Below are 14,064 nucleotides of genomic sequence, written 5' to 3'. Positions count from 1 at the left end.
AAAAAAAAAAAAGAAGAAGAGGTTTTCTAAGGGTTTTTTGTTTTTCTGTTGCTCTTAGGAGACTGTCTCACAGCAATACAAGATGTAGCCTTGGGGTCTCCAGTTTTGAGACAAAGCTAACCGCATTTCGTTTAATGATGCAATTCAGGCTGGAGGATTTAGCTCCAATAGAACACTAACTGGCATGCACAGGCTCAGCTCCATCCCCAGCACTGCAAAAACAAACTGATGCAATTCTACTCAATGCATTTAACTAGCATCCAACAAAAGCTTTAAGCTGGCACTTAAGACCAGTTTTCAGTTTCTTTAAAAAAGGAAAAACAAAAACACCTACAGTATTTCCTCCCTTTAGATGTGGCCTCTTTTGGGACCTACTAGCCTATAACAATCCAAGAACATTAACCTCTATGAACCTATCCTAATCCTAGGAAAACTGGATAACATGTAACACTCAGTTTCACATATGTTGACTTTGATAAATACAGACAGAACTATTAGTTGAAAGACAGTGTTTCTAGGTAACCAATTTGCCTACCAGCTTTAAAAGCAGAGAGGGGTAATTTGTTTTAATCACTGCAGCTTTCCACCTGAACAATTAAACATTTGATTATAACCTACTCTTTTCTCCCTCAACAAATAGAAAAGTAAAGCAAGGGAATAGTTAGAAATTCTATTTTTAAACAAATACTGAAGTTGTTTTGAGCCAATACTTAAAGAAAAAAATACATATTTTTGCCAATGCTGAGGCTTGAACTCAGGGCCTGTGCACTGTCCCTGAGCTTCTTTGGCTCAAGGCTAGCACTTATGGCTTTTTCTGTTTATGTGGTACTGAGGAATCAAACCCAGGGCTTCATGCATGCTAGACAAACACTCTACCGTAACTAAGCCACATTCCTAGCCCAAGAAAAATATTCTTCCAGTCAGTCCTAAGTAAGAGACAGAACTGACCATTCTGGCCCCAGAAGCCTGAAAGTTAACCAGAGATGTACTTCTGCAGGTCTAAATATAATGGAAAGGGAACTTGAAAGAATCTCTTTGGTTAGATGCCCCTGATTGAACAAAAACTTTGCATATTGCCTTGACAGTAACAGTTGGCAGGCTTGAAGAATGTTTTTGTGAAGATTCAGTCATAAAATGACATCTGGGTTACAGTTTGAGTTTTTTCTTTTCTGCTGAAGCAGTAGATTGATAAGGTGATATATATAAAGTCAATAGAACATTATAGATTAAAGCCCTTGTGTTTGTTTCTCTAACCCATTTTCCCCTCCCCTGGAGGAAGATACCAGTATGAATTTGGTAAGTTTTACTTTCTACATTTTTAGTTTTTAGTTACTTTATACCCACTTTTGTTTTTCCTTTTTTTTTTTTTTTTGCCAGTCATGATGCCTGAACTCTGGACCTGGGCGTTGTCCCACAGCTCTTCAGCTCAAGAGCTCTACCACTTGAGCCACAGCACCAGTTCTGGCTTTTTCTGCTTATGTGGTGCTGAGGAATTAAACCCAGGGCCTCATGCATGCAAGGCAAGCACTCTACCACTGAACCACCTTCCTAGCCCCTGTTTTTCCTCTCGCAATACTAATGAGCAAACCCAGGGCTTCTTACATTCTAGACTAATCCTCTACCACTGACTGAGCTATATCCCTAATCCTCAACATTTGTTTTTGAGTTATATTCAGATTGAGTATCAAGCCCATAGACTGTTTAACAGTGTTTTAAAGTCTGTGGCAATGGCTCACGCCTGTAATCCTAACCACTCAAGAAGGCTGAGATCTGAAGATCACAGTTAAAAGCCATCCCAGGCAGGAAAGGCATGTGAGACTCATCACCAATTAACCCTTCAAAAATGGCTCAATGGTAGAGCTCTAACCTTGGAGTATAAAGAGGCTCAAGGACAGCACCTCGGCCCCAAATTCAAGCCCCAGAACTGACAAAAAAACAAAAAAACACACACAAAAAAACCTTTTATTACTGCAGACTACCACTTGAGCTACAGCTCCACTTCCAGTTTTCTGGTAGTTTATTGGAGATAGAAGTCTCACAGTCTTTCCTGCCCGGGCTGGCTTTGAACCATGATCCTCAGATCTCAGCCTCCTGAGTAGCTAGAATTCTTAGAACTCTGATCTTGAATCTTGGGCACTATCCCTGAGCTTTTGTGCTCAAGGCTACAGCACAACTCTACCTGTAGGGTGTGTGTGTGTGTGTGTAGGGTGTGTGTGTGTGTGTGTGTGTGTGTGTGTGTGTGTGTGTGTGTGTGTGTATAGGGTGTGTATGTGTGTGTGTACCTGTAGGGTGTGTGTGTGTACCTGTAGGGTGTGTGTGTGTACCTGTAGGGTGTGTGTGTGTACCTGTAGGGTGTGTACCTGTAGGGGTGTGTGTGTGTACCTGTAGGGGTGTGTGTGTGTGTGTGTGTGTACCTGTAGGGGTGTGTGTGTGTGTGTGTACCTGTAGGGGTGTGTGTGTGTGTGTGTACCTGTAGGGGTTTGTGTGTGTGTGTGTACCTGTAGGGGTGTGTGTGTGTGTGTACCTGTAGGGGTGTGTGTGTGTGTATGTGTGTCTACAAGACCTGTTCACACATTGAACATTGCTGCCAAATTCCTCTCTGAAATGATAACAACTTACATTCCCATAAAAACCGTCTGAAACTTCAAAGTTTTCCACATATTGATTAACACAAAAAAATATAAGACTTGCCCCACTCTCCCCTCCCCTAAACTGTTGGAAACAGTTAAAGCTGTTATTTGGAACACTATTAGTGCTTGCAGGAAATATGCTTTAAAACAGGATTGCCATCTAGTGGTAGAAGTAATACATTGCCCCTATGGGGAAAAAGCCAAAAACAGGTAATCTGGGCATTTTGGTTGTTAACAATTCTGGTTTGATGGCTTGTTTTCCTTATTGTATGTTGTTTGTTTTTTAGACATAGCCCTGCTATATACAGACTTCAAGCCTCGTCATACTACTGCCTCAGCCTCCCAAGTGTGTGCCATCCTCTGGTTTGCATAAAACCAACTAAATGAGAATTTTCCATGGTTCATTTTCTAATTTTAGGCAACTTCTACCATGATGACCTGGTCTTTTGCTCTCAGTTTTCAAATGAAGGAAGTCCTGTAAGCCCATTAAGGCCTAATCTTTTAGCCAATTTGTCTAGGCCACTGCTTAGAAAAGAGTAAGATAAATTTGGAATGGGGTTACTTGCAAAACTGGCAAGAGACTGCAGCTTCCCTAGGGTGGCCTTAATTTGAAAAATACTCAATCTCCACTGGAGAGATGGTAATGCGCATGTCACTGCTAGCCACAAAGAACTAAGCTGAGCCTGTGCATATGAATTCAATTAACATCTTTCCAAATTGGCCTTTGATACAGAGATTTTTTTTTTTAAATGCAAGGCCTGGGTGTTGTCCCTATGCTCTTTGCTGGAGGCTAGTACTCTACCACTTTTAGCCACAGGGCCACTTCTGGCTTTCTGGTGGTTAACTGGAGCTAAAAATCTCACAAACTTCCCTGCCTGGAATGGCTTTGAACTGTGATCCTCATATCTTAACCTCACAACTATCTAGGATTACAGATGTAAGCCACCAGCACCTAGCTGATAGAGACCTTTTTTTTTGCCAGTCTTGGGGCTTAAACTCAGGACTTAGGCACTATCCATGAGCTTCTTTTGCTCAAGGCTAGCACTCTACCACTTGAGCTGCAGCTCTAGTTTTGGCTTTTTTTTTTTTTTTGTCGGTCGTGGGGCTTGAACTCTGGGCCTGGGTGCTGTCCTTCAGCTCTTCAGCTCAAGGGAGCGCTCTACCACTTGAGCTACAGCGCCACTTCCGGTTTTCTGGTGGTTTATTGGAGATAGGAGTCTCACGGTCTCTCCTGCCCGGGCTGGCTTTGAACTGCGATCCTCAGATCTCAGCCTCCTGAGTAGCTAGGATTATAGGCGTGAGCCACCAGCTCCCGGCTTCCAGTTTTGGCTTTTTTCTGTTTATTTGGTACTGAGGACTTGAACCCAGGGCTTCATGCATGCATGCAGGCAAGGCAAGCACCAGTAAGCCACATTCCCAAACCCTGGTAGACATTTTAAAAGATCTGGTTGATTGATTGGTTTTGCTGATATTAGGACTTGAACTCAGAGCCTCAAGCTTTTGCTTGCCTTGCTTGCTCAGATCTGTAGCATGTTCATGAAAGGTAAGAGTATAAAAAGCAATATTGCTTTATGCCTTTAAATATTTCGCTAAATTAACGGTACACTAAAAGTTAAAAAGAGGAAAGAAAGACCAAACACAGTAATTAAAGGTCATCTGTACTTAGAAATGTTCATTCCTTCCAATCTGCCCTACTACCAGCCTTATAGCCATTTCTAAGCTTTTGTTTGTACTGCTGCCTTTGCCTAAAATAACTTCCTTCCTCCCTTTGTTCAGCCATATCTTAACCGACAGTGCTTGGCTCTGAACTCCATCCTACTTATGTCTAGCCCAAAGTCTTACGTGCCCTAAAGGAAACAAGATGACATAGAATAGGAAGCAGAAGTGTGTTAAGTGAGTCACTTAACCTCTTCTTGCCTGTTTCCTCATTGTACTAGCTTCACTATTGGAAAACTAACATGAAAAGATGTGTGCCAATGCTGAACATGCTATAAGCACCAGGAAATATTTGTTCTTCCTTGAAAGAATTGTTTTTTCATTGCTGATGTTTTAGGGAGGGCTTTTATGTGTCCTGGGGCTTGAACTCAGGGCCTTGGCACTATTGCTGAGCTTTTTTGTTCAAGACTGGCTCTCCTACTTGAGCCACAACTCCACTTCTGTCTGGTGTTTTTCATGGTTAATTGGAGATAAGGGTCTCATAGACTTTTCTGTCCAGGCTGGCTTCAAACTGTGAACCTCAGACCTAAGCCTCCTGAGTAGCTAGGATTATATACATGAGCCAGTTCATATTGATTCTTTTTTTTCCCTTGTAGATCACAGGGCTTGAACTCTGAGCTTGGGTGCTGTCTCTGAGCCCTTCAGCTCAAGGTTAGTGCTCTACCACTTTGAGCCACAATGCCACTTTCCAGTTTTCTGGTGGCTAATTGGAAATAAGAGTCTCATGGACTTTCTTGCTCGGACTGGCTTTGAACCACAATTCTCAGATCTCAGCCTCTGAGTAGCTAGGATTACAGGCATGAGCCCCCTGCAGCAGGCTCACTGTGATTCTTACTTGTGTTCTGCCTTCTGTTACTGCACCTTTTCGGCTGTGCAAAAAGACCTGGGGGTCAAATAGTTCATTAGAGGCATAGTAGTTTGCATTTGTCAGCTAGGAGGCTGTATTTGGCTAAGAGGCTGTAAGCTCACTTGTGAACCAAGTGACTTAAAAGGTATATAGAACTAGACCTGCCAGTGGAGTGGAACTAGGACTTGTGAGGAACAGAAGGGACATGATTCTGAACAATCGTGGGATTACGAGTTAGACTGTGGGTATTAGGAAGGGTTCTCTAGAGAGACAGAAGCAAATAGGACATACAGACATGGATATATGAGAAGATTTATTAGGGAGCTGGCTCACATGATTATAGAGGTTGAGAAATCTCACATTGTGCCCTGTAGAGGCTGCAGAGCTCAGGGGCCTGGTAGTATGGCTCCATTCAGTCTCAGGTTGAAAGACATTGGGGCAAGTCTTGGAGTTTAGATCCAGAGAACCTAGAGTTCTGATGTCCAAAGGCAGCAGAAAGATGCCTTAGGTCCATCAAAGAAAGCAATTTTGCTTTTGCTTTGCCTTTTTTGGTGTTTTTTTTCCTCAATCCTTCAGTCTAGTATACAGTCTGTCCTCTTCCAGCACACACACACACACACACACACACACACACACACACACACACACACATTGGATGAAGGGGATCTTCCTTGGTTTACTGATTCAAATGCCAAGTTTTTTTTTTTTTTTCCCTCCAGAAGCACCTCCACAGACACCCTGAAATAATGTTTTATCAGCTGCCTTGGAATTCCTTAATTCCACTAAACTGACACCTAAAACAAAGACTGTGTAATTCATTTCCTCACCCAACAAATGTGGAAACTGGGGCTCAGAAGCTTTTGCTAAATTCTGTGGATCACTTCATTAAAATGGTAGATTAAAGTTGAGTGCTGTTAGCTCACATCTGTAATCCTAGCTACTCAAGAGGCTGAGATCTGATGATCATGGTTTGAAGCAGCCCAGGCACAAAAGTCCATGAGACTCTTATCTCCAACAAGCTACTTAGCAAAAGGCAAAAGTGGGCTAGGAAGGTGGCTTAGTGGTAGAGTGTTTGCGTAGCATACATGAAGCCCTGGGTTTGGTTCCTCAGTAACACATAAACAGAAAAGGCCATAAGTGGCGCTGTGGCTTAAGTGGTAGAGTGCTAGCCTTGAACAAAAGAAGCTCAGATACAATGCCCAAGCCCTGAGCGCAAGCCCCAGGACTGGCAAAAAAGAAAGGAAGAAAGAAAGAGGGCTGGGAAGGTGGCTCAGTGGTAGAGCGCTTGCCTTGCATGCCTGAGGCCCTGGGTTTGATTCCTCAGCACCACATAAGCAAAAAGAAAAAAGCCGGAAGTGGTGCTGTGGCTTAAGTGGTAGAGCGCTAGCCTTGAGCTGAAGAGCTGAGGGACAGCACTCAGGCCCAGTGTTCAGGCCCCTCAACCAGACCCAAAAAAAAAAAAGAAAAGAAAGAACGAACAGAAAGAAAAGCCAGAAGTGGCACTGTAGCTCAAGTGAAAGAGTGCTAGTCTTTAGCACAAAGAGCCTCAGGGACAATGCCCAGGCCCTGAGTTCAAGCCTCAGGACCAGAAAAAAAAGTAGATTAACTAGCCACCAGTGGCTCAAGCCTGTAATCCTTGCCACTCAGAGGGTGGAGACCTAGAATATCTCAGTTCAAAGTCCACACAGAAAAGTCCTCAAGACTCCATCTCCAATTAACCAGCAAGATGCTGATCGGAGGGCTGGGAAGGTGGCTCAGTGGTAGAGCGCTTGCCTTGCATGCCTGAGGCCCTGGGTTTGATTCCTCAGCACCACATAAGAAAAAAACCGAAAGTGGCACTGTGGCTCAAGTGGTAGAGCTCTAGCCTTGAGCTGAAGAACTGAGGGACAGCGCCCAGGCCCAGAGTTCAGGCCCCACGACCAGACCGCCCCCCCACCAAAAAAAAAAGCTTTAAAAAAAAAAGATGCTGATTGGAGGAATGACTCAAGTAGTAGAGTGTCCATTGTGAGCCAAGAAAAGGGAGAGCACAAGGCCCTGAATTCAATCCCTGGCACATACACATGAACATAGTAAATAATAAAAATGGCTCCAAGCTGGGTGTTGGTGGCTCATGCCTGTAAGGCAACTTAGGAGGCTGAAATTTGAGAATCACAGTTTAAAGCTAGCCCAAGTAGGAAAGTTCATCGGGAAACTCTTATCTCCAATTAACCACCAGAAAATCTGGAAGTAGAGTTGTGGATCAAGTGGTAGAGTGCTCTAGCCTGGGGGGGGAGGGGCGGGGGAGGGGAGAGCTTATGCCTGTAATCCTAGCTACTCAGAAGGCAGATCTGAGGATCACAAATCAAAGCCTACTTGGGCAGGAAAGTCCCCTGTGAGACCCATTTTTCCATTTAACCACCAGAAAACTGGAAGTGGTGCTGTGGCTCAACATGGAAGAACACTAGCCTTGAGTAAAAAGAAACAAAAAAAGAGGGTCTGGGAATGTGGCTCAGTGGTAGAGTGCTTGCCTAGCATGCAGGAAGCCCTGGGTTTGATTCCTCAAGTACCACATAAACAGAAAAAGCCTGAAGTGGTGCTGTGGCTCAAGTGATAGAGTGCTAGCCTTGAGTAAAAGAAGCTCAGGGGCAGTGCCCAGGCCCTGAGTCCCCAAGACTGGCAAAAATTAAAAAAAAAAAAAGGCAAAAAGAGCTCAACGATAGTGCCCATGCCTTGAGTTCAAGACCCATGACTGACAAAAAAAGTCCAGAGACAGTGCCCTGGCCCTGAATTCAAGCCCCAGGACTGGCACATCAAAGAGAGAGGTGGGGGGAAGGAAGAAAGGAAAGAAGGAAGAAAGGAAAAAGAAAAGAAAAAAGAAGAGCTTGTAATTCTTCTTTTCTCTAATTCCATCTTTTTGCATTGTGGAAAGTAGAATTTATTTCTTCACCCTTGGACTCTTGCCCACATGATATGCTTTAGCAAAGGAACCTCAGTAAATGCAGTCTATACCTGGCTTATCATGTGCTGTACAGCGGGGCTTGATATGTGTTTGTGCCATATCTGAAGACCTTTTACACTATTGTTTACATAATATTTTTCATTAACAGGCTCACTTTAAATAAATTGATGTCAAACGAACCTTGTACAAAAGAAAAAGAAACTTGTATCTCACTACTACAATGGAAAATGGCTATCACTTGCCATTAATACAAGGTAACATAGAGGTACAATAAAACAAGAACAGAGGCCAGTGAGTATAGCTCTGCGATAAAATGCATGCCTAGAAAACACCAAGGTTTGATCCTTGGCATTGTGCACGCACACACATACACACACACACACGAGAGCTATTAATTCGAATAGTTCTTTCCAAAAGCAGAATCTAAGGGCTGCCCTCCTTAAAATAAATAAATAAAATATTTCAGAAAAAGTAATTACTTTCTGGCCTTGTGAAGAGCAGGACATATGGGGTCCATGGGGCATGGGACATATGGGACATGGGGCAAAGACCCACCACCAGGTGCAAGCTATAGAACCTGTGCAAGCACTGATGGCTCACACCTGTAATCCTAGCTGCTCAGGAGGCTGAGATCTGAGAATCTCAGTTCAAAGCCAGCCTGTGCAGGAAAGTCTGTGAGACTCTCATCTCCAATTAAACACCAGAAAACCGGAAGTGGAACTATGGCTCACAGTGGTAGAACACTAACGTTGAGCACAAAAGAGCTCAGGGACAGTGCCCAGACCGAGTTCAAGCCCCATGACCACCCCCCCCCAAAAAAAAGGAAAATAAAAGAAATGGAAGCTGGCCTGCCAGCTGTGCGTTAGCGCACTCTGATGATTTCCCAGCATGTCTAGACTACATCGGAGCACATGCACAGCCAACAGTTCCAACACAGGAAAAAGTACTTCTCAGCTGTCCCGCCATACTGCTATTTGTCATTCCATCCATCTGCTGTCCCTGCGAAACGCTCACCCACGTCAGCTAAAATGGTACACTGGGCCTGGAATCTGCTGAGGAAATGTCAGGCCAAAGAACGCAGCAGAGACCTGAAATAGCAACTGTGTGGACAGTGGTAGAGACACAAATCAGCCCCTTTGTGGAGAGATACAGGGAGCTTAGGAGGCTCCTCATGGGGGCAGTTGTTGTGTTGACAGTGCTCAGCCAAAACCTGGGTCAAGGTTCTCCATCCATCTCTTCCTCATACCTAGGCTGGCTTGGCCCCTTCCTAGAACCAGTATTGGCATTAGTCTTCTATGTAGTAGTTCAGCAAAAATGTGTGGATTCTCATGCCTGAGGTCAGTTGCAAGCCATGCACAATGTGTCCTTATGAGCTGGGGGTCTGTGTTTCTTCCTCAGTGTTAGGTTTTTAAAAAGAGGTAACCGAGTAAGAACCACACCACGCACGTGGTATTCAGCTAAGGGGTAGGTTTATTCATCCTTCCAGCTGGCACCAGGCCATCTTGGTCCTCCACGTGGTGGGAAAGAGAGAGAGCTGGGAAAGAGAGAGAAAAGAGCTAGAAAAGAGGTCGTCAGGGCCTGGGCTAGGCCTTATTTAGGGTATGGGCGGAGAAAGATGTGGCCACATCAAATTCAGATGTGACCTCAGCTGCTGCAGAGGTGACCTCTACCAGGTGTGCCAGTTGCCTAGGTAATGCAGGTACTGGGCGGAGACTTTGCTGCGAGGAGGGTGGAGTCTGCTGGCCATCCAGGAGCAGACCTTACACTCAGAAAGAAATGGTCATCTGTGCAAAAGGCTAGCTATAAAAAATTAGATACTCATATATTCATATATATATTTACTGAGCTCCAGGACTATGAAATCGGATTTGAACTTGGGCCTCATACTTGATAGGCAGGCACTCTGTCACTTAAGCCAAGGCATAATCCCTTTTTGCTTTTGTTCTTCCTGAGGGTTTTTCATTCCCCACCCCCAGGCTAGCCATGATCTTGCTGCCTGTGCGTCCCATAATAGCTGGGATTACAAGCTTGCACCACATGACTTGATGGCAGGACCTTTGCAAGTACTGTACAGAAAGCAGAGAAAGGAAATCGAGAGTAATTGAGCTGAAGTGGGCAGGAAGGGCTATAGTCATCTGTTGCTACATGACAAGCCACCTCAAAAATGGGTGTCAAAGTTTCATGGACCGGCTGAGCTCACCTGGGTGGTTCTTTTGCTCAGGGCTGCAGTCATCTGGTTATTAACTGGGCTTAAAGACCAAGAGGGCTCACACGTGTGAGAGTAGGGATGGTTAAAAAAATGGTGTCAGCAGAGAGATAAAAAAAATTAATATCTCTAAAATGTATCCCTGTCTCTCTTCATGAAAGCGTTGTCCCCTGCATTATATCAAGCCCCAATCTCAGGACCCCCACCGCCCTGCATATGGGCATGCCTCTTGCTGAACCTGATTATATGGATCATTGTGCACTTACTGAAGGTAGAAACACATAGCAGATGTACAAAAGTAGGAGTTAATTAACTAAGTGGAAAAGACTAATACTCTTTTTAATGCTCTGCTCATTTTTCACTTTGTTAAATGAACTGTCGACAAGTTTTCTTTAATTTGGGTAATAATATAGAGGTTCCTCAAAAATAAAACATGTAAAAACAGGTATACTATATGACATCTTATTCTTTATTTAAAGAGTGCTTTGACCAAGAAACTGTCTAGGTAGAAAAGGGGAGAGTGACAACTTCCTCACAATGATGGCTGGATATTCTTATTACTTTGAAGCCGAGTAGATGCCTGCCTGCCTTCCCTTCTCCCTTCTCCTCTTAGGGAACATTCTGACCCTAAAGGTCACATCAGAGCCAAAATATTCCACTCTTGTGTGTTTTTGTGTGCTAGTACTGGGGCTTGAACTCAGGGCCTGGGCACTGTCCGTGACCTTTTTCTCTTGAGGCTGGTGTTCTGCCACTTGAGCTATATCTCCACTTTCAGCTTTTTGGTGGTTAATTGGGGATAGGAATCTCATGGATTTTCCTATTTATGCTGGCTTTGAACTGTGATCTTCAGATCTCAGGCTTCTGGGAAGTTGGGATTATAGGTGTGAAACACAGTGTTCTGCCAAGATATGCCACTCTTAATAAACTTAACTTGTTCAAAAAAATCTATTTTTTGCTGCATGAAATGTGTGACCTCAGATTTTAAGACTAATTATAAGATATTGTTCTTTTTTTTTCAAGAAAATAAATGTACCTTTTTGTATTCTTATTTTTAAAAAAGCCAAGCACCAGTGGCTCACACCTATAATCCTAGCTACTCAAGAGGCTAGATCTGAGGATTGCAGTTCAAAGCCAGCCCGGGCAGGAAAGTCAGTGGCTCAAGTGGTAGAGTGCTAGCCTTGAGCTGAAGAGCTGAGGGACAGCGCTCAGGCCTAGAGTTCAAGCCCCAGGACTGACAATAAATAAATAAAATAATAAATAATTTTTTAAAAGATGATGTTGGAATGATTGGACTTGGCCTTTTCCTCTCCACAAGACCTATTCAGGTGTCATTCTAGTAAGGTAGCCAACTTTTTTTTTTGTCGGTCAGGGGGCTTGAACTCTGGGCCTGGGCGCTGTCCCTCAGCTCTTCAGCTCAAGGCGAGGGCTCAACCACTAGAGCCACAGTGCCACTTCCAGTTTTTTCCGCCTATGAGATGCTGAGGAATGGAACCCAGGGCCTCATGCATGCAAGGCAAGCGCTCTGCCACTGAGCCACCTTCCCAGCCCGGTAGCCAACTTATTATATGGCTATTCTCAAAATTAACATTTTGTTCTCAAAATTAACATTGAAAAAAAAAAGCTACTAGAGTGTCTTAAAGGCTTAGTTGGAGAAGTCGCACAGCACTGCTTCTGCCCTGTCCTGCTTGGTTTTACCAAGTCATGGGTCACCTTAGATTCCAATTGAGAAAAGACCACACAGGAAGGGGAAACAAAGGAGGAGGCAACAATGCTTGATAAGAAATGTACTCATTATCTTGCCCATGTAATTGTAACTCCTCTGTACAGTATTTTCACAATAAAAAAATCATAAATTAAAAAAAAGAAAAAGAAAAGACCACACAAAGGGGAGAACCCTGGGTTAGTCCCACAGAGGGCCTTACATGATTACATGGGCAGAGACCAGAATAAAATGAAGGGGCAGTAAGAGACAGGAATGTGCTTGGGGTGTGTGAGGGGAGGCCAATGCAGTGGGAGTTGAGTAAGCAAAGGGTATGGAGGCTGATGATGAGATCAGGCAGCAGCCAGGAGCTGAGCCACCTCTACCCTGCATGCAGTATAAAGGAATGCAGGCATTATTCTTAGTGTGTTAGGAAGCACTGGACGGGCCTTCCAGGATCCATATCATTCCCTGACTTTGATACTGCTATACTCTGGGCCAGGGGTGGGGAAGGGTTTGAATCTGTTTTCATCTTCTCATGGAAGTTTCTCAGGACCTTTCTCTGCCTCTGGCCTTTCTCTGCTTGAAGGTTTCTTTATAGTACGCAACACCACCTGCACATTCAGTATTGTACCCACTTATTGTGGTCTACCTTCTTCCTCTAGAATGTGAGCTCAAAACAGGCAAGAAGTGGCACTGTGGCTCAAAGTGGTAGAATGCTAGCCTTGAGTGAAAAAGCTCTGGGACAGTGGCTAGGCCCTGAGTTCAAGCCCCTCGACTGGAAAAAAGAAAAGAAAAGAAAAAGGAATGAAATTTGGGCTGGGAAGGTGGCTTAGTGGTGGAATGCTTGCCTAGCATGCATGAAGCCCTGGGTTCCATTCCTCAGTACCACATAAACAAAAAAGGCTAGAAGTGGTGCTGGGGCTCAAGTGGTAGAGTGCTAGCATTGAGCAAAAGAAGCTCAGAGACAGTGCCCAGGCCCTGAGTTCAAGCCCCAGGACTGGCAAACAACAACAACAACAACACACAAAAACAGGCAAGGATCTTTGTCTATTTTGGTTGTAAGTCCACACTATTTGTGTGAATGAACTAACCAGTCAGTCCAATGTGGTTTAACACAAAGTTTAATGCAGGCAAGGACCCTAACGAATTCTAAATGGCTCAATTAATTCAGCAACAAGACACAGTTCCACTCAGCTTGCTGAGAATCACCTTCCAGGAAACAATTATACAGGAAAAATTAAAAAGACAAAAGAACTTGAAAGCAGTCCAAACAGTGACTAAAAGTCATAGAACAGTCCTTCTTTCACCTCTAATTCTGGTGCACTTGATAAGCTAGTTGTGGAGCAGTTGTAGCCTGGAATACCTTGGATTAATGGAGGAGAGGCCCAGGCCAAGAAGGAAAACAACAGCTGTCATCAAGGGCAGGGCAGAAAACTCAAAATACAAATAGGTGATGTTCTTGCTTGCTTGCTTGCTTTTCTTTTGTGTGTCAGTTGTGGAGCTTAAACTCTGGGCCTGGGCACTGTTCCTCAGCTCTTCAGCTCAAGGTGAGTGCTCTACCACTTGCCACTTCCAGATCTTTTTTTTTCTTCTTTTTTTCTGTTTATGTGGTACTGAGAAATTGAACCCAGGGCCTCATGCATAAGAGGCAAGCACTCTACCACTAAGCCACCTTCCCAGCCCCTCTCCCTGCCCCCGACCCTTATTTACAATAAACCACTCTGAAAACCGGAAGTGGCACTGTACAGCGCTCGCCTTGAGCTAAAGCGCTCAGGGACAGCACCCAGGCCCAGAGTTCAAGCCCCAAAACCAACAACAACAACAGTCTCACAGACTTTCCTTCTTGGGCTGGCTTTGAACATTGATCTTCAGGGCTGGGAAGGTGGCTCAGTGGTAGAGCGCTTGCCTTGCATGCCTGAGGCCCTAGGTTCGATTCCTCAGCACCACATAAGCAAAAAGAAAAAAGCTGGAAGTGGTGCTGTGGTTCAAGTGGTAGAGCGCTAGCCTTGAGCTGAAGAGCTGAGG

Source organism: Dipodomys ordii, unplaced genomic scaffold (genome assembly GCF_000151885.1).
Source record: "Dipodomys ordii isolate 6190 unplaced genomic scaffold, Dord_2.0 Scaffold99, whole genome shotgun sequence".
Lineage (NCBI taxonomy): Eukaryota > Metazoa > Chordata > Mammalia > Rodentia > Heteromyidae > Dipodomys > Dipodomys ordii.
This window is presented reverse-complemented; position numbering follows the sequence as displayed.